Source organism: Lissotriton vulgaris, chromosome 9 (assembly GCF_964263255.1).
Source record: "Lissotriton vulgaris chromosome 9, aLisVul1.2, whole genome shotgun sequence".
Taxonomy (NCBI): domain Eukaryota; kingdom Metazoa; phylum Chordata; class Amphibia; order Caudata; family Salamandridae; genus Lissotriton; species Lissotriton vulgaris.
In genome coordinates this window covers 507,731,750-507,751,838 of record NC_141697.1, presented here as the reverse complement: position 1 = coordinate 507,751,838, position 20,089 = coordinate 507,731,750, and positions in this window count along the sequence as shown.

Here is a 20,089-nt window from a genome sequence, read left to right as displayed (position 1 = left end):
CAAGCTGCCACCTTCCACTGTTATATGTGGGTGAGATTTTAATGTAACACTGGACCCCACTTTGGACAGAGTATCTGTGACGGAACTACCTCCTAAGAGGGCAGCCTCTACATTGAAGGACGGGATGCTGACACTGGGGCTTGTGGATGTTTGGCGTCTGCGCCACCCTTGTAAAAAGAAGGGTACGTGCCACTCCTTTGCCCTTCATGCCTGGTCCCATATAGATTTTTGGTTGCTAACCCGAGATGCCAATGACTGGACTGTACAGATTGAACACCTGCCCAGAACACTATCGGATCATTACCCTGTGCATCTTCGCCTGGCCCTGACGGCTTCCCCTTCCCCCTTCCAGTGGCGGCTCCAGCCCTCCTCCCTATTGGACCTGGTATTTTGTCAAGGGGTGCAGGAGGCCATTGAGCATTACTTCACACATAATAATGGTTCGGTTGATACCGTGGGGTCCCTCTGGGAGGCCTTTAAGGCGACTATTCGTGGGGTTTGTATTGGGCTTCAGGCGGGGGTTCTTCGATCACTTACAGGTACCATGTCTACACTGGAGCGTGAATTGAAGGTGTTAGAAGAGCGTTATGGCAGTTCACCTGACCGCTCCGTGCTTGCACTTATTAAAGAAAAGATTGCAGAATATAACAAAGTAGCTGACCAAGAGATAAGACACATGTCCCGGAGACATATGGCCAGATATTATGGGGAGGGTGGAAGACTTGGCAGAGCACTAGCTGCTCATATTATGAAACTCAGGGGTGGAGCTTACATGGTTAATTCGATTACAGTTGATGATATTACTCATCATGACACCTCCAATATCGTACAAGCATTCGCTGATTACTATACCGACATGTATGCTTATCGCCCTGCTGCAGATGAAGCTGACCTGCAACAATATTTGGATGATCTAGCGCTGGTTTGGTTATCTCGAGGCCAACAGAACTTTTTATTGCACTCTATCACCCTTGATGAAATTCGAGACGCTATTGCAGCCCTTCCTAATGGTAAATCAGCTGGCACTGATGGTTTGCCAGCAATATTTTATAAAACCTATATCAACATATTTGCTCCTTATTTGCACCAGGTATATGAGGAAGCTTATGAGTCCCAATGCCTGCCTCCAACGTTGCGTGATGCGTTGGTGATCACGCTTCTCAAGCCTGGCAAGCCATCTGACAGGTGTGAATACTACCGGCCGCTGTCGTTAATTAATACAGATGTTCAAATTTTAGCCTAAGTTCTCGGTACTCGATTGCAGCTGCTCCTTCCGGTTATGGTGCTGCTGGATCAGTCTGGCTTTGTGCCCACCCGCTCTACCTCCCATTACCTGAGGACGCTATTTGCGGTTATGCATGTCCTGGAACCAATACTGCCGGCGGTGGCAGTACTCCTTGATGCTGCCAAGGCTTTGACTCTGTCTCCTGGTCCTATATGCTTCCAATTTTACATTGCATTGGGGTTCCCTTTGGCTTTACCAACTGGATAAAACTTCTCTATACTCACTCCACTGCGCGAGTGATGGTGAACGGTGATTTATCGAAATCGATCCATATTCATCGAGGCACACGACATGGCTGTCCGCTCTCCCCAATACTGTTTACACTCATTCTTGAACCCCTGGCCTGTATCCTGCGACAACGCTACTCCCAAGCGACCTTGCGGTTCTATCAGTGATCCCTGGCGGTCTCCATGTATACTGACATGGTGCTGTATGTGCGCAAGCCTGTCCTCCATCTGGCCCCCCTCCGATAATACGTTTGCTTTGAATGGTTCTCCGGACTTGCAATAAATTGGTCTAAATTCATGATATTGCCCCTTACAGATTGTACATCTCCCATTGATCTAGACTTTCCCTTGGTATGGTGTACCGATACGGTCAAATATTTGGGTATCTGTCTGCACCGGGATCCACAGGTGGACTGGTGCGTGGCAACTATGGTACTGCCATTACGCACCTTGAGGAACAAGTCACTCGCTGGATTAAGTTGCCCCTCTCCTTTGCTGACCGTATAGCGTTAATGAAAATGGTAATACTCCCTCGCTTTCTATATTTATTTTTAAATATCCCGGTGCATTTGACGCATCATTTTTTTTTAACTCCCTTCGCTCACTTTTAGTTACATTGGCTTGGGGAGGTAAGAAGCCGCGCCTCAAGTGGGAGATGCTTACGCTCCCTTACGAGCAAGGTGGCTTTACGGCACCTGACTTTCAATTATACTATTTGTGTGCGCAAGCTCACTTTGTATACTACTGGCAGCATGACCCTGCTTACATTCCCTATGTAGTGGTTGAGGCTGGTGCAGTGCACCCTATACCACTCAAGGCCATGATTGTTAACACCCATACAGTGTTTGATAGGGGTGAGTTTGGTACTGTTCAAACCACGGTTAAGGCATGGCAGGAGTTGGGAAGACGGGCGCAGAAACTGCCCCTTTATGCTCTTGGTATGCCTCTACATCATCACACAGGTCTCTCGGTCACCACTGAAGTGGGTGCCCTGCGAACTCTCAAAGACATGAACATGATAACCTTGGAGGATGTGTATCCTGGAGGCCAATTCATAAATTCGGCCTCCCTGGTTGCTGAAGGCCCTATCAATGCGATGCACCTTTTCATCTATACCACACTGAGATCGGCCAGGTGTGTGCTGTACTCGCAATTTCCTGCTGAGCCACCCACACTAGATGCGTTACAACTTTTATACACCACTCCCTCCAGGGTGAAGCTGGTCACTAGACTGTATCGGGTATCGCAGAGCGAGGTGGCTGCTTCTGATGTGACGGCTTTACATAGATGGAATGTGGTGTTACCACACACTATAACTGAGGAGGAGTGGGCTGACTGTTGCCGCCTGACAGGGCACTTAACAGCTAATGGCAATCTAAGAATGGTTCATTTTAAATATGTACATCAGCTATATTATACACCTGTCGAATTGTATAAATATGGTCTGCGGGACTCCGCCACCTGTAGACGCTGCGAAGCTCCTGATGCCGATTTTTATCACCTGGCCTGGGTTTGTCCTAAGGTGCTCTCATATTGGGAATCTGTTATAAAGATTATATGCCTGATGGTTGAGCTTCCTTTGGATTATACCCCTCAACTATGCCTCCTAGGTCTTGTTGCCTGTGTCAAGGCTTCCTGCAGAAGGTTTGTGGCTCTTGCATTGCTGATGGCCAAGCGGAGGGTCTCTATGTGTTGGGAGAGTAGACTGGCACCCACTGCCAAATTATGGCTGCAGGACTTAACCTATTGTCGAGACCAACTAGTTTGTTACGCTGAAGAGTTGCCTGCGCCGTCTAGACCACAGGATATTTGGTTACCCCTTACAACCTACTTGCCGACGGTGCCCACCTTTTAACGGTATGTTCCCTCTAGCCATATGATGGCAATGTTTATTATGTGACAGAATTGTAATGCACTCTCTTACCTCCGTCTATTCCCTTTTGCGTTTATTTATCGTTTGAATGAAATGCCTTTTGAATAATTGTATTTGGAGCCCTGACTTGCCCTGAATGGATACTTCATCTTTGTGTACTGTATACATACCGAACTGTATGCCATGTACCGTACCTCTTTGTGATGTTTGTTTTTTCTTGTTGAAACTGATCAATAAAAAATAAAATATTTTTTTTTAAAAAAATGTATATTCCATTGTTCCAGTGAGCCTTCAATAATAGCTACTGAATAATGTTTCATTGTTCTCTGATGGGGTGGACAATGTTTTGTTACTTGACGAAACATTAAAATAAAGATATTTTAAAAAATAACATTCCGCTCAGACTCTTGACAACAATTGTAGGAGTCAAATTTCCAATCTTTCTACAGTAAAGGGCTTTGTCAACATATGAAAATCGCACACCTCTGCAGATGACTGCCATAATCAGATTCAGTAACTCTATCCGAGGCTGGGTCGGGGAGACAGATGTGGCAACTCATCCATTGGTGGAAAATGGTCACATGCAGAGCTGGGACTACACATAAAACATTTGAAGCGGTTAATGGGCTTATTTGAAATACAGAGTCTCGCTCAGGATAGGGCAGCATCATGGACAACATCATGGCTGTCCAATATATCAGCCGCCTAAGGGACGTGAAATTCAGTATCCAGTCAAGAGCTTTTGGCGCCACTTTCTAGACCCCTGAACTACAAATGGGGATGCTCAATTCAAGGCCAAACTCATTAAAGGCTCCTAAAATACTGCAGCAGCACAAGACTAGAGATAACTCTTCAACTCTTTTCAGGAGGAACATCGAAATTTGGGATGAGATTGATATTTTTGTATCCAGAATCAAAAGGTTGCTTCTGTGGTTCTTCAGCTTGTAACTAGGCCTGACAACTCTAGTGAGAGATGTTTTCTACAGTACAGGAGTGGAACACTGTATTTTAACCCTATTTCTTAACATTATGAGGGGTGATATCTCATGTGAGGAGACAGGTCTTGTGCTTCTTCTGTCGTAATTTGACAATGACTGGGTTAGCGTTAAGCTTTGCTACACGTTATTCTCCTTATCTTGGCCTTAATTGTCAAGCGCCATTTTGTATGTTACGGCGGCCATTTTAGAGAATGAGTCGCCTCGTGGTCAGCATGCCCTTTAGTCCTTTGTCCGTACCACTGACCACTTGAGTTTGCCCAGCAACAGGCTATTTTTAGTAACGGTCAGGCCCGCGCATGCGCAGTTCTGATTGACTAGTCATCGATTAGGAATGTTCCGCCAAACTGACCAGTGGTGTTGTAACCCCTCCCATGAGTTGGCTGTGTTCCAAAAATGACCATATATGTACCTAAAACTCTGTAACTATGTACCGCCTACCTTTTAATGTCTGTAAAACTGTATAAAAGAAGGACTTACACCGATGTTCGGTGTGATACTTCTTGCATTGCCGAAGGGTGCTGTAGGAATGTACCACCACCCCATGGGGTCTTAATAAACTTGTCTTTTACATTTTCTAGTTTCCGTGCCAACAGTTCTTATGGTGTAGAGGGTATTCTGCGGAGTATGTAGGCCTGGAGAACCCAATACCACAAATTGGCGACCACGAAGGGACTCATCGGCGACTCGGATGCCCGAAGGAGAGGTCGTGACGAAGGATTGGAAACGCGCCATGGACGCGTAAGCTGCCATTGAGTGACCCGAGTCTTGGCACCCACGGTGTTTTCTTCCCTTCCTTCTGATCTGACCTTCCAGGTGGCGCCGGTCCCCGACTGAGATCCTGCTCGTCTGCGTTGCTGTACAGTGCCTGTTTGGCTGATTTGATCAAAGACCTTGGCAGTTGGAACCTGGATATTTGAGATTTGGGTAAGAATTGTGATTGGTAAGGTAGTCTGCGGACGCTTACTGTGGTTCTATGAATATGAATATGATTCGAGTTAGCTAACATTTGAGTTTGTGAATTTGATCCTATATGTGTAGTGCACTTCACATAGGCAGGCATGTAGAGATGTTTCTCTAACTTTGTTTGTATTTTGAGCGGCACATTTGTGTGAAGAATAGTAAGTGCCATATTTTCGGTATCACGTTTCCGTGGTACTTTTTGAACATGCCTGTTTTAAGCACACTCCGAGGGATGTGCGGTCTTGGAAATGGTACCACATACAGATTAAACGAATCTCAGCCGGCTCCTCCAGAGGGGACCCTTAACCGTGAAATGTACATCAAATTTGGCCTTCCCCCTATATTGTACAGTAAATTAAGGAATAAATATACCAAGTCTGATCCCGAGTAGCAATGGCCACTACATGGGTCGTTTGATTTACGAAAGGTTCAGTTTGTGGAGCAATGCTTGTTTCAACGCAGGTCTAGACAGGATATTTTTGATTGTGTGCGAATGTGGGAGAAAGCAGTGCGTGAACGAATGAAGCGTGAGATTGCCTTGGCGGAAAAAGAGCAGCTCAAGGCTGCTCGAGATAAAGCTTTACAGCTGGAGGAGAAGGAGTTGCAGGAGAAGAAAGAGAGGGAGGCATGGGAACGTAATTTGCAAACGACCGGTCAATTTCCTATTCGACGTCCGCTTTATCCTGTTCCTTACTAATGAAGTTGATGATTTTTCATTATTAGATCGGTCTCCGCCTCCGTATGTTCAGCCTACGGCTCCGGACGAGGACTTCGATGATGCAGATCGGACTAGTGCGAGTACGAGGTTAACTGCTGAACGAGGCGCGGAATTACGTGCGTTCGCTAGAAAACTGAATTTGAATAGAATAACTATGTCAGAGATTAATGCTGAAAGGAATAAGTGGTCGGAACGGGAACAGTTGTGTTTTTTAAATACTTTTGCAGATGAAGTTATTGAGCGATTTCGTAAGAATTCAGAGGATTTAGAACCTAAGGAGGTATCAGTCCATCATGAGAATATGTGTAAAGGTTTATTTGTTATTTCAGATGCGGATGCCTTTTTCCTACGATTGGTCCAGCTACGGGATGAGGCGTCCAGATTGCGGGAAGCACGAGAAGCAGCAGAGAAGTCTGTGCCGGGGTCGACGGAGTTAACCAAAGAGTGTTCTATCTTTGGAGCAGATAAGAGTTCTAAAGTGCATATTATGCCTATGCGTGAAGCTGCACCTTTGTATGTTCCCCCTAAAGGGCAAGGTACCAGTGATGATAAATTGTCTGGGGATGCAAAAGGGTATTTCATATATAATTGGGTGTATACGCCTTGGAATAGAGCGGATGTTATGGCATTGAAAAACGCTTTGCCCGATCCCCGTAAAAATCCGGCAGCTTTCTATGAAGGAGTGGAGGGGGCTATTTCTTCTTGTGTTATGACGCTCGTTGATATAGATCTTTTCTTTGGGTTAATACTCCCCCCTGATATGTGGAGAGCGATTCGTAAGTTTGATGATCAAACAATGTTTGGAGCAACTTGGAAAGATATAAGCCAAGCCTATTTAGACAGGGAGCCTGCATGCAAACCTTGTGAGTTGATTTTAGATCTTCCGACAGCTATTTTGAATAAGTTGAAAACGCTTGTTCCCCCTAAAAAGATTGATTGGACTATGTTAGCATCGTGCAAACAGAAGCAAGATGAGTCGGTATCTGACTTCTTCACACGTTTCGAAGAAGCGTTTCACGATTACAGTGGACAATTGTTAACAGATGATGCGGGTAGGCATCTGTTTGTCGACAAGTATGTGGCTAATCTCCTACCGGAGATTGCAAAGCGGTTGAAAACTAGTGAAAGTTCCTGGACCACGGCGACCCCTGCGTCTTTGTTAACTATGGCTCAGTACTATGAGCGGCAGGAATTAGAGGCTAAAGAAAGTGTTGATAAGAAAGCGAAGGAGTTGAAGACGAAAGTGATGTTGGCACAGGTTCGCCGTGCGCAATCTAGAGGGAATGACAGAGGCAGGCGATGAGGGGGTAATGTGTTGTATGGTCGTACCGATATTGCTGAGGACCAATGTGCTTATTGTAAAGAGTTTGGGCATTGGGCCGAAGATTGTCCGGTGCTTCGTGAGCAACGTAGTCAGCGTGGTCGAGGTGGTGGAAGGTCACGGAATAGTTATTCGGGAGCGAGGGGTGGTGGAGGTGATCGTGGTAGGTTTGAGGCGAGGGGTCGTGGTCAGGACGAACGAAATACTTTTGATCGGCGTAATCAGTATCAGATATCAGAGGGTGAGAATGTGGAGAGTCAGGATTATGTGCATGCATAGGATTGCGTAGGATGGGGTGTGGAATCGGTTGAAGATCAGTTTTTAGTTGACACAGGAGCTACTCGTAGTGCTTTGTCTAAAAACTGGGTTCCAAGGGCTCCCCTGTCTGGCGAAATGATAACATGTATAGGGTTCGATGGCACACCCTCTCCAAGCCCATTGTCACAACCTCTTGCATTTTGCATTGATACATTTTTTGGTTTTGTCCATTTTTGTTGTCACCCCATACTCCAGACAATATTATGGGTATAGATTTGCTCAAATATTTTCGAGCAACGATACGCTGCGCTCCTGAAGGAGTGCGGGTTATTTTGAATGACAATTATCCGGATTCAGGCAGACTCTGTACCATGCAAGAAATTGAAGCATTAGCCTCTCTCCCACACACATTATGGGCGACATCAGATACGGATGTTGGACAGATGCTCATCCCCCCTATTCAAATTACTGTTAAGGAGGGAGTATCTTTGCCACGTGTACCGCAGTACAAGATATCCAGAGAAGGTGAAATTGCCCTAACGCACATCGTTCAGGATTTGATTATTGCAGGAGTAGTGGAGGAAGTTCCTTACAATGTCTGTAATAGCCCTATTCTTCCGATCCTTAAGAAAGACACTGACGACAAAGTCTATCGATTTATTATTGATTTGAGAGAAATAAACAAAATTGTTATTCCCCAGTACCCGGTGGTGTCTGACATCACCACCTTACTTACTTTGGTCCCACCCACTGCCACGACTTTTTCTGTTATTGATCTCAAAAACGCGTTCTTTTCCATTCCCATCCATCCCGACAGCAGATACCTATTTGGCTTCACGTTAAATAATAAATCGTATAGATTTTGTCGTGTTCCTCAAGGTTACACGGAAAGCCCTAGCATTTACAGTCAGGCTTTAAAAAGACAGCTCGATTCATTTGAATTGCGATCTGGAGTAGCTCTTATTCAATACGTTGATGACCTCCTATTGGCAGCAGACACTTATGCACAATGAGAGGAGAGTACTCTTGCTTTGCTCTCCTTTTTGGCCCAGAATAATCACAAAGTCTCTAGGAAAAAGTTACAATATTGTAGACCAAAGGTGACCTACCTCGGTCATCTTTTGTCTAAGGAGGGACGTGCATTAACATCTGATCGAATTCAAGCGATTTTAGATACACCAGTCCCCCGCACTCAGAGAGATGTACGCGCCTTCATAGGATTAACGTCCTTTTGTAGACAGTGGATAATGGGGTTTTCGCACATTATAAAACCTTTGTTAGCGTTACTGTCCAAAACTACACCAATGCCCCTTGAATGGACAGATGAATGTCAAAATGCTTTTGAACAATTGAGACAGGCCCTTTGCTCTGCACCCGTGTTAGGTACACCAGATTACACAAAGATTTTCACGTTGTATGTGCACGAGAAAGATGGGTGCGCATTATCAGTGTTAGTGCAGACACACGGGGATAAGCAGAGACCATGTGCGTACTTTTCAGCCATTCTTGATCCTGTAGCACGAGGATTACCTGGGTGTTTCCGAGCAGTCGCAGCAACAGCAGTAGCTATACGACAGAGTGAGGGAATAGTTTTATCGCACAAACTGTTGGTGCTAGTTCCCCATGCAGTGGATGCTCTGCTAAATCAAACGAAAACACAGTATCTTACAAGCGCACGTTTAACAGGATATGAGCTTACACTTCTGGCGCCACATATCACACTAAAAAGATGCGCTACCCTGAACCCTGCCACTTTATTGCGGTATCCGGTTGCTGAGGGCCAGGAGGAAGAACACCATGATTGTGTTTTCCTGACCGAAGAACAAACAAAGGGTCGTGTCGACTTACAGGATACGCCACTTCCAGATGTGGATGGGGAACTGTGGGTTGATGGATCGTGTTTAAGGCTGCCAGATGGCACAACTTCTGCAGCATATGCGATCACAACACTTAAGACAGTGGTAGAAACAGCACGAATACCACAGAAATCGGCCCAAGCAGCGGAGCTGATAGCTTTGACAAGAGCCTGCGAATTGAGTGCTGGCCTATGTGTGAATATCTACACAGACAGCCGGTACGCCTTCGGAGTAGCGCATGACTTTGGCCTACTCTGGAGAGAGCGTGGGTTTTTGACTTCGCATGGAGTACACATTATGCACGGAGAGCTAGTGCGTGATCTTCTAAATGCTTTACTTTGTCCCAAGAAAGTGGCGATAATAAAATGCAGTGCACATAAAAAGGTCACTGACAAAGTGGGACAAGGTAATGCCTTTGCAGACAATATAGCAAGACAAACGGCTATGTCACGAAATGACTCCCCAATGTATGTAGTGAAGTCGCAGGCCGAGCGATGGCATGATGCTAGAGCAGAGATATTGGACATTCAGAAATCAGCGACTGAAGCAGAACTTGCGACTGAAGCAGAACTTGCAACTTGGGCAGCAGAGGGAGTGCTGGATGATGAGGGGTGTTGGCGAAGTAAAGATATGGAACGATGGAAATTGCCTGCAGCTTACTTGCAAGCGATGGTCCAGATGACACATGGGTTGGCACATGTTGGAGCTCTTGCAATTACTCGATTGCTAACGCGAGTCTGGGAGCATCCTGAGATTGCTAACACGGCCAAGAGAGTAGTGCAGACCTGTTTGATATGTTTACAGCACAATCCTGCAAAAGGGACGCATACTCCGAAAGGAGGGTTCGTTCCACCTTTTGCACCATTCGAGGTACTACAAATGGATTACATCCAGCTTGAGCGTTGCAATAACCTTAAGTATGTCTTAGTGGTGGTGTGTGCTTTCAGCAAATGGGTTGAGGCCTTCCCCACGAAGGATAATACAGCTTTGACAACAGCTAAGGTTTTGCTCAAGGAGTACTTCCCTCGATATGGCGTTTGCAAATTTTTGTGGAGCGACAATGGTCCCCATTTTGTTGGGAAAATTGTGGAGTACGTGTTGAAGGGATTGGGAATACAGCAGAAGTTTCACGCTGTGTTCCATCCTCAGTCAGCAGGTCTTGTTGAATGGTACAATGCTACTTTGAAACTAAAGTTGGCTAAGATTGTGGCATCCACATCTTTGAAGTGGCCGGATGCCTTGCCTTTAGCATTACTCTCTATTAGATCAGTGCCCCATTCTCGAACTGGCCTCACACCTTATGAAGTGGTGTTTGGAAGGCCGATGAATATATGGGGAGTTCCTAAGCCTCGACTGTTACATGATGTGCCTTGTATAATGATGAACGATTATTTGGCACGATTAACAAATGATTTACTTTCTATTCATCAACAGGTTCGAGAAGCGCTCCCTGACAACTCCATTGGAGAGGCTCACAATCTTCGTACTGGTGACTATGTAATGATTTGCTCGTTTGAGAGGACGAACAGCTTGGAACCGAGGTGGCGTGGCCCCGAGCAGGTATTGCTCGCAACTCGAACGGCTGTGCGAGTTACCAACAGGAAGCGGTGGGTGCACTCTACTCACTGCCGTCGTGTCTCTCTGGATCTGGTGAGCCCGACAGCGTTGACCGGCTACCGAGACATCTTGGACGAGGAGAAGAGCCCAGCTGTAACGTCTGCAGAATCGGAGGGAGCCTTCCTGGACCACACTGTTTCTGGACGACAAAGATACAATCTGCGACCACAATAAGAAGAATTTTTTTTTTGGTGCAAGACTGGTTGAGTTACCGCTCTGGGGTTTGTGAAACGGAAGCCGGGAATCTCAAGGGGGGGGATCAGTTCTGCCAAGAGTAGCGACACCCGTCTTGACCCCGGAGAAGAAAACAATGGCTACCTCGGAGCTCAGCACTCACATTTTTATTTTTTTTAGTTGTACATTTGAGACATTGTGAACTTTTGAACTATGGCGTCTTCTGCAGCACGAGACAAAAGAATCCTTGGTGCTGCACTATTTGTGTTGACAATTGTGGTAATAGCTGTGATAGCTTGGGTAGTAGAACTTGTGGTACCTGCGCGAGAACATTTGCTGCCAACTACCCCGGCTCCATCTGAACATTTTCATTTCACCCTACCATACCATGAAGAACGGCACCGACAGACTTACTTGAACAATAGCTTCATTCAAATTTTGCATCACACCCACAATATGAAGAAACCCTTTAACTGTTGGGTATGTGGGATGTTGCCTGGGCATCAAAAGAAAGGGGGCACACCGCTTATCCCACTTCCATTCTCTCACAATGGGTCTTGCAATGCCTGGTACACTCTTCTGTTCACTTTGCGCTGGCCAACAAAAGGGGGGCTGCTTTTCCGTTTAAATAAAATATGTTTTAACGATCGAGATGGCTATCCACAAGCTGAAGGTACTAAGTTTGAATGGGAAGAGTACCGCCCGGACAATGTATCTGCACCACGAGTTTACAGCAATCAACGAAATGTTAATATGTCCAATTCTCATGTTATTAATGTCATTGATACCAAGGCCGATCTCTGTATACGTAATAAAGGTACAATCCCAGTTGGCAGAAGTGAATGTAACACCACTCTTACCTTTGATACCCCGAATGGCATTTCATTTGTGGCCTCCCGAAATACGTACTTCATATGTGGTAATAAAGGTTATCATCGTCTCCCGTTAGGATGGTTAGGAACATGCTACATCTCTTTTGTATTGCCCCCTGTATTCATTGCCCCTCCTATGTATCATAATGATTATGTTTTGTACCAGGATTTTGTATTGAACAGAGTTAAAAGAGCAGTAGTCCTTGATGATATAGATCAGACAGATACCGCACTGCAACAATATGTAGATTTCAATTTAGGTTTGTTTTGTATTTTGTATTTTGTGGCGTATTTGTATAGCGCGAACAGTGACCCGGAGGCATCCCGGCGCTTGTACTCCTACCATTTACTCCTACTATTTTCTTTTGTGGGAGCTGCTCTGAATAGTCGGAAAATACGACGACTAACTCGTGTTGTTGAAGCTGTTGCCAATGATACTGCTTTTGCATTGGGGAATATAACTGAGGAGCTTCAGAGCTCTAGAATTGTAACGCTTCAGAACCGGATGGTTCTAGATGTAGTTTTAGCTGACCGAGGGGGGGCATGCCGCATTATCGGAAGTAGTTGCTGTGTTTACGTGCCAGATAATTCACCATCTGTATATGATGCCATATCCAAATTACATAAAATTGCTGCTGAGATACATCCGGACAATGGTACATGGACCTTTTCGGGGTGGTTTTGGTCAATGCTTAGTACATGGGGCTGGAAATTACTGACGATCTTATGTGTAATAATTGGGATATTATTCTTCTTGTGCCTATGTATACAATGTGGCCCTGCATTATGTTCTATGTGTTTATCAGCTTGTATTCCATCTAGGCGAGCTTTTGCCCAAAATGAATTAATGCTTCATAAAGAAGCGGCCCAGATTATGTCCATCGATATAGAAGATGAGTATCCCGATTATGTTCATTATGAGGTAGCTTCAGCTAAACGCTAAAAGGGTCGTCTGTCGTAATTTGACAATGACTGGGTTAGCGTTAAGCTTTGCTACACGTTATTCTCCTTATCTTGGCCTTAGTTGTCAAGCGCCATTTTGTATGTTACGGCGGCCATTTTAGAGAATGAGTCGCCTCGTGGTCAGCATGCCCTTTAGTCCTTTGTCCGTACCACTGACCACTTGAGTTTGCCCAGCAACAGGCTATTTTTAGTAACGGTCAAGCCAGCGCATGCGCAGTTCTGATTGACTAGTCATCGATTAGGAATGTTCCGCCAAACTGACCAGTGGTGTCGTAACCCCTCCCATGAGTTGGCTGTGTTCCAAAAATGACCATATATGTACCTAAAACTCTCTAACTATGTACCGCCTACCTATTAATGTCTGTAAAACTGTATAAAAGAAGGACTTGCACCGATGTTCGGTGTGATACTTCTTGCATTGCCGAAGGGTGCTGTAGGAATGTACCCCCATGGGGTCTTAATAAACTTGTCTTTTACATTTTCTAGTTTCCGTGCCAACAGTCCTTATGGTGTAGAGGGTGTTCTGCGGAGTATGTAGGCCTGGAGAACCCAATGCCACACTTATACTATTCTGGAGTCTGCAAGCAAGTTTCCAGTTCTTCTGGAACTTTCATGGGTTAGTACAATCTCTCTACCCAATTATCAGATGATTGTGATGAACCTGCTGGAACACAGACATCCATTACTGAATGAGGCCACTTGCCAATCATAGTCTGGAGAATTTTGGAGGATGATGGCAAACCTCAAGCCTTTCAGAATGGCTTACAGCAGGTCTGATCTAGAGGGAGCCACAAGAGGTATGGTGACAATAGTTATGTTGTAAGCTGAACGGGGTTTCTATCTTGTGGAGAAAGATATGGTAGATGTCCTAATATTCTTCTCAGGGGGCTGAAGGGGCAATGGCTTACAAGAACAAAGTTTTACATATCAGTTATTTTTGCAGCACATCTGCCAATAACGAATTATTCATGGCATAGGTGAGTACACAACCCTTGGTTTAGAAGATTTTGAGCAGCATTTGCTTATATATGCCTTTATACCTTACATATTCAAGGTTATGAGATGTGAATATATCAATATAGCTCATTGCTTAAGGAACTGTCCTACGAATTGAGATTTATCCAGAAAACAATTTTCATCCAAGCTGGCTCTGTTACTTTGGTTACCTCAAGGCAAGTATCTATTGTTCATGCAGTGTGTTAGAAGCTAGGATGTTAACACCTTAGAGCATTTCATTTACTATCACCAGAACAAAATGTTATCCTTTTACGCTGTAGCTTTCAGGTAACCCTGGTTTGTATGTTGTCTAGTAATGTTTTTTGTCTTTATTATTAATATTCAGCAGTTTTTTTAATGAAAATAAATTTTTGCAAAGGAAGAGAAGCTGAAGCAGTAAATTTCATGAAAACTGAAGCATAGTTCTATGCATTACTTTAGATGACTATCATATTTGACAAGAATATATTATGAAGAATGCTTAACTCGATTGCATTTAATTTATCCCATCCACCTGTTCACTTAATGTAATAATACCAGTCCCCTTTGCAGATATTGTACGTCCTCCATATTATTAAAAACAATTGAGACAGCTATTCCTCAGAACTAAAGTATTTTAAATGTGTGTATCGTTGCTTTTTTATTAAGCAACTTTAAATACCAGGGGTAATGGAGAAGATAGGGAATGATGTAATTTCCAAACCTTCGATATGGGTGGGATATAGAAGCACTGATATAAAAAGGAATTTACAGTCAATTCATTAAGATTTTCAGTGTGAAAAGTACTACACAGCATACCCAGCCGAGGATTAAACAAAATTCCTGACTTGTGACTGCTTGTTCTTTTACCAAGTGAGGTGTAGTTTATTTTTTTTAACAAAGGCATATAGGTATTTACGTTGATTGTACTGATTTTTTTCTATGGTGGCTGCAGTCTAGAAAAGTATGAAGCATAATCCACACTTTGGAGTATCTACTAGAATCTAAGCTTTCAGTTGTGAAAGCTAGGAAATTAGCATTTTCTGCCATTCATAGCGCAACCACACAAAATGCCACTTTTTCAAAATCCAAGAATATACTATTAGCTTCAATCATATAACAGTACTGTACACATTTTACCAACTGAGATGAACTAAATGAAGTTACAGTGGTAGTGCTAATATAAGTGTATGAAAAAAGCATAAAATCAGCATTGACTAACTATTCTCATTAGGTGGCTTGTATTATTTTGACATTATGGAAGATTGACTATGAAGGTGTCTATTATAATGGAAGACCGTTAATGCATTCTGAGACTTTTGAATTAAGTCAATACTCATAAGCTGAAAGTGATATACATTTAAAATATGTGTCCTCAACCAGTTGAAAACGAGCTGCCAGTACCTCACAGCCTTGAGTTTATTTTAAAATTAACATAGGGACACATTTTCCTTTTAGAGTTAATGGAAGGCTGTGTTTATTTGACATTATTCTCTTCAGGCTGCAGATAGCAGGGCCTGAGAATGAGCAGTGCCGGGGTCAGATGTAAGCGCCAGGGCACAGAGGTGAAGAACTGAAGCACTGAGGTATTTAAATCTTAAATAAAAATCCTTGTCAACTCAATATTAGAACATTTCTGAATGCTTTTACATGGGAGAAATGTAAAATGAAGAGTTAACTTAATGAATACGTTAACTCTTCCTTTTAAATGTATCCCATTTTAAAGTGTTGCATTTACAAAAAGGCGGCCTCTTGCTCCCAGTAGCTAGTAGACACTATGCCATATTTATAACTGGAAAATGTCCGGTGGAATTGTTCAAAATATTTCTATGAAACACTGAGTGAATGTTTTTTCCACTTTCAATTCAATCTTAATATTTTAAGAAGCATGGGTCTTCACTGTAAATTTCTCCTATTTAAACAAATGGCTGTATTTTTCTGTTATAAATATGGCACAGTGTCTACAGGCAACTGGGTGCAAGATGCCTGCTGTTTGTAAATGCAACACTTTTGGGAGCAATATTTAAATAATGAGTTTTATGGAATCGTATAAACAAAGTTAGCTCTTCAGTTTATTTTTATCACATTGCAATGTGTCACATTTACACCAGCAGGCAGCTTGCTCTCAGTGGCTGGGAGACACAGTGTCATATAACTGCAAAATGCAGGCAATTAAAGTGGGAGAAATTTAAAGTGCAGAAATATGTTCCATATTGCAAACATTTCTTTGCAGAACATTTTTCTGCACTTTAAATTTCTCTCATTTAAAAAAGAAAATGGTTGTATGTTTGTGTTATACATGTAACGGGCCACATATGGCAAAATGTATGTCCTGTGCCACAAGTACATACAACACAGACTCACATTAACCCATACACATTTATCACATTCATACACACACATTCATATATCCCTCAAAGACCACGCTCTCACTGACACACATGGCAGCCCAGTCATGGGACCCAAAATCAAAGCATTTTGTTCAAACCCTAGCCTTTGGCTCTATGGATATTAAGCTTAGATTCAATGAAATTGGGTGTGGTGGTGTCTGGTAACATTTCTTGAGTGGCTCGGCCTTCAGTAGCTCACAATGATTTTCACTGATCAGAAGTAGCTCTCACTAGAGTAAACATTGGAGACCCCTGATTTAAAACAATACATGTGAAATCACTTTACTTTTTTAAACCATAGTTGAAATATTATAAGAATTGTACCTTTATACAGCGCCTCCCCAAGTGAGATCAATAACTCAATTTTTAGCATCTAAACAATAACTGGTAAGACAGAGACCAAGACCACCTTGAACTAAGTCAATCCTTCTTGAACATTGTAGTAAAGAACACCTGGAGACAGCAGTTGACTTTAGTAGGTTTCTTTATTGTAGATAGGAGGTAGAGTGCCCCTCATGTGCCAAAGCCAATAACTTTGTCCTCAACCCAAAGGGGGGTATAAATTTCTCACCTTTAAAAAGAATATCCCCAACAATGGAAAGTTCGTCTAAGACCTTAATGTAAGGCCGAACAGAAACAGAGACAGAGCTCTCACGTCTAGACCCCAATCTGATAAGCTTGATGACCTCTTGAAGAGTGACATCAACAGACATCTCCCTGGACCAATCACTAGAGGAAAAAACACCTTCACCTACAAACACAGCATCTTCAACTGAAGCTACAGCAACATCGTCCAAGTCTAAAGGTACAACAGAATTGTGAGGAGAACGCCAGTCCATAGACAGTCTCGAAAGACAATCGGCTTGAACATTTCTCCAACCTGGGATGTATTCCATGGAGTATTGAAATTCCTGTAACCTGGCCGCCAGCTTCATAAGACGGGCCGAACCCTTTCCCGCCCCACCAGGAGAAAGGACTTTGACAAGTGGCTTGTGGTCAGACCGCAGAGTGAACTTCATGCCCCACAAATATGTGCGGAAGTATTCAACCGCCCAAGAGGCAGCTAGTGCCTCCCTTTCGATAACAGAATAATTTTTTTCTGTATCAGTAAGGGTCCTGGAGGCAAAAGCAATGGTGACTTCTGACCCCCCTTTAAATTGAGAAAGCATAGCCCCCAGACCATGCGCGCTAGCATCAACAGTGACAATTGACTTATTGTGTACATCAAAGGGAGATAACATCTTTGCATCACAAATCTCATTTTTGATATTTACAAAACACTCTTGCTGTTCAGATCCCCAAGAGAAACCCACACCCCGTTTAAGCAAAGATCTTATGCAAACAGTCTTATCAGAAAAATTCTTAACAAACTTAGAATAGTACTCTATTAATCCCATGAAGGAACGTAGCTGATCTTTGTCACAAGGTGGAGGCGCAGAACGAATGGCCTCACACAAGTCTTTCTTGGGCTTGATGCCAGAGGAAGTGATAGTGTAGCCCAAATAGTCCACCTCATCCACCCCAAACAAACATTTGTCCTTGCGTAGGGTAAGACCTGCATCAGATAACTTTTCAAGGACAACACTGAGAGTGGAACTGTGCTGGCATTCAGTAAGGCCATAAATCAGGATGTCGTCCTGAAAATAGACCACCTTGAGCACACATTCAAAAATACCAGATACCATGCGTTGAAAAACACTAGCCGCTGACTTGAGGCCAAAAGGCAGATGGGTAAACTGATAGGTACCCCAAGGAGTGATGAAAGCAGTTAAACATTTGGAGTCCTTATGTAAGTCAATTTGATGGTATGCACTCCTGAGGTCCAATTTTGAGAAGAATTTTGCTCCATTAAGAGTGGTAACCAACTCAGATATATTAGGTAGCGGGAAAGTGTCAGCAACAACACAGTGGTTAAGGGACCTGAGGTCGACACAGAAACGGAGCTTGCCGTCAGATTTCTTGGTGACAACAATGGGCGAAACCCAAGGGGAGGCCTCTACAGGTTCAATGACCCCAGAACCTAACATGTCATCAAGGAGACCCTTGACCTCGTCCCTAATGATAATGGGAATACGTCTGACCTTGTGTTGGACGGGAATTGAATTGGGTTTGAGTATTATCTTATGTGAATATCCCTTGAGCCGACCCAGACTCTCACCGAAAACATCCTTATACTTGGTGAGTAAAGAAAACAACTCAGTGTCCTCCACAACCATGACCTGAGGGTCAGCTCGGGGATTCACCACAATAGAGAGGTCGTATTGGTGTATCCAACCAAGGATAGCTGGACCTGATTCAGAGACATAAACTTTCCCAAAAATTTGTCTTGTAGAAAAAATGATGTTAGCCTCAAAGTACCCAAGTATGTTTAAAGGTTCACCCTGATATCCCCCAGGAGAAATGTCCTTAGGAAAGAGAGGACCCATACCCCACACATCGACAAAGAGGGAGTTGGGGATAATGGTGTAACGCGAACCAGTGTCCACCATCAAGTAAACATTCTTATCATTTATAATGAAAAGAGCCTTGGGTCTGTTTTTGCGTTTGTGGTCTTCGCGTTGAAGGCCACAGTCATTACCAACCACCAAAATCTTATCTGTGTCATCATAAACTTCTGAAATATCACCAACACATGAGACAGAGGAACGAGCTTTGCCCCGGAAGACACAAGCATAATGCCCCAACTTACCACATTTCATGCATTCTTGCTTAGCTGAAAAGCAAAATTTAGAATCGGAAGCATGAGCAAAACTACCACATCTCATACATTGCCTAGGAGGAAGAGGTTTAACATAGCTATTACTCTTCACATTAACTGTTTTTTTGTTGAAAAACTTCCTTTGCTTAAGAAGAGCAATATCGTCTTGGTCATCATCTTCCTGATTTGGAAACATGTTCGAATGACAAGACACCTCACCAACGTCACTTGAAGTAGTTCTCTTCTCTAGTTCTTTCATGCACCCCTCAGATTGTTCAACCACCTTTGCCAAATCAATTGCCGCTTGAAGATTGGGATTCTTTGCTGCCCAAAGACGTTCCTGGATTTTTTTGTTGTTACATTGTACAATAAGCTGATCTCTGATCAGCTCATCAGTCATGTTGCCAAATTTGCACTTCACAGACATTTCGCGCAATCTAGAAACAAAATCATCTATGCTCTCACCAGTTTTCTGACTTTTTGTGTAAAGGGAGGAAAGAAAACTGGGAGGTAGAACAACTGAGCCAGTGTGCGAGGCCACTTGTTCAGACATGTTGTAAGTTGTGGTGAGAGACAGAAAAAGAAACAGTAATATAATGAGTGCGCAAAAAAAACCAAAATAAAATGTCTAAGGAAGTCAGAAATAAGTCAATGCAACATATCGCAAGGCAATCGTTGAAAACGGCAATTGAAATAAAGATTTACTTGTTGTGAATGCGCAAAAGACGAGCACATCGTCGTTGCGTTGCTGGAGTTGAATCAGTTACCACAGTAACCCAAAATGGCGCCCAGCGTGATGACGTAGGTGCTCCAATACGTTGATTGTCTCAGGGACGCTGCGCGTCGTGCAAAGAGTCACGCAGAGAGACAGGAGCGCAGGCAGACGTCACAGGCACAATCGCTA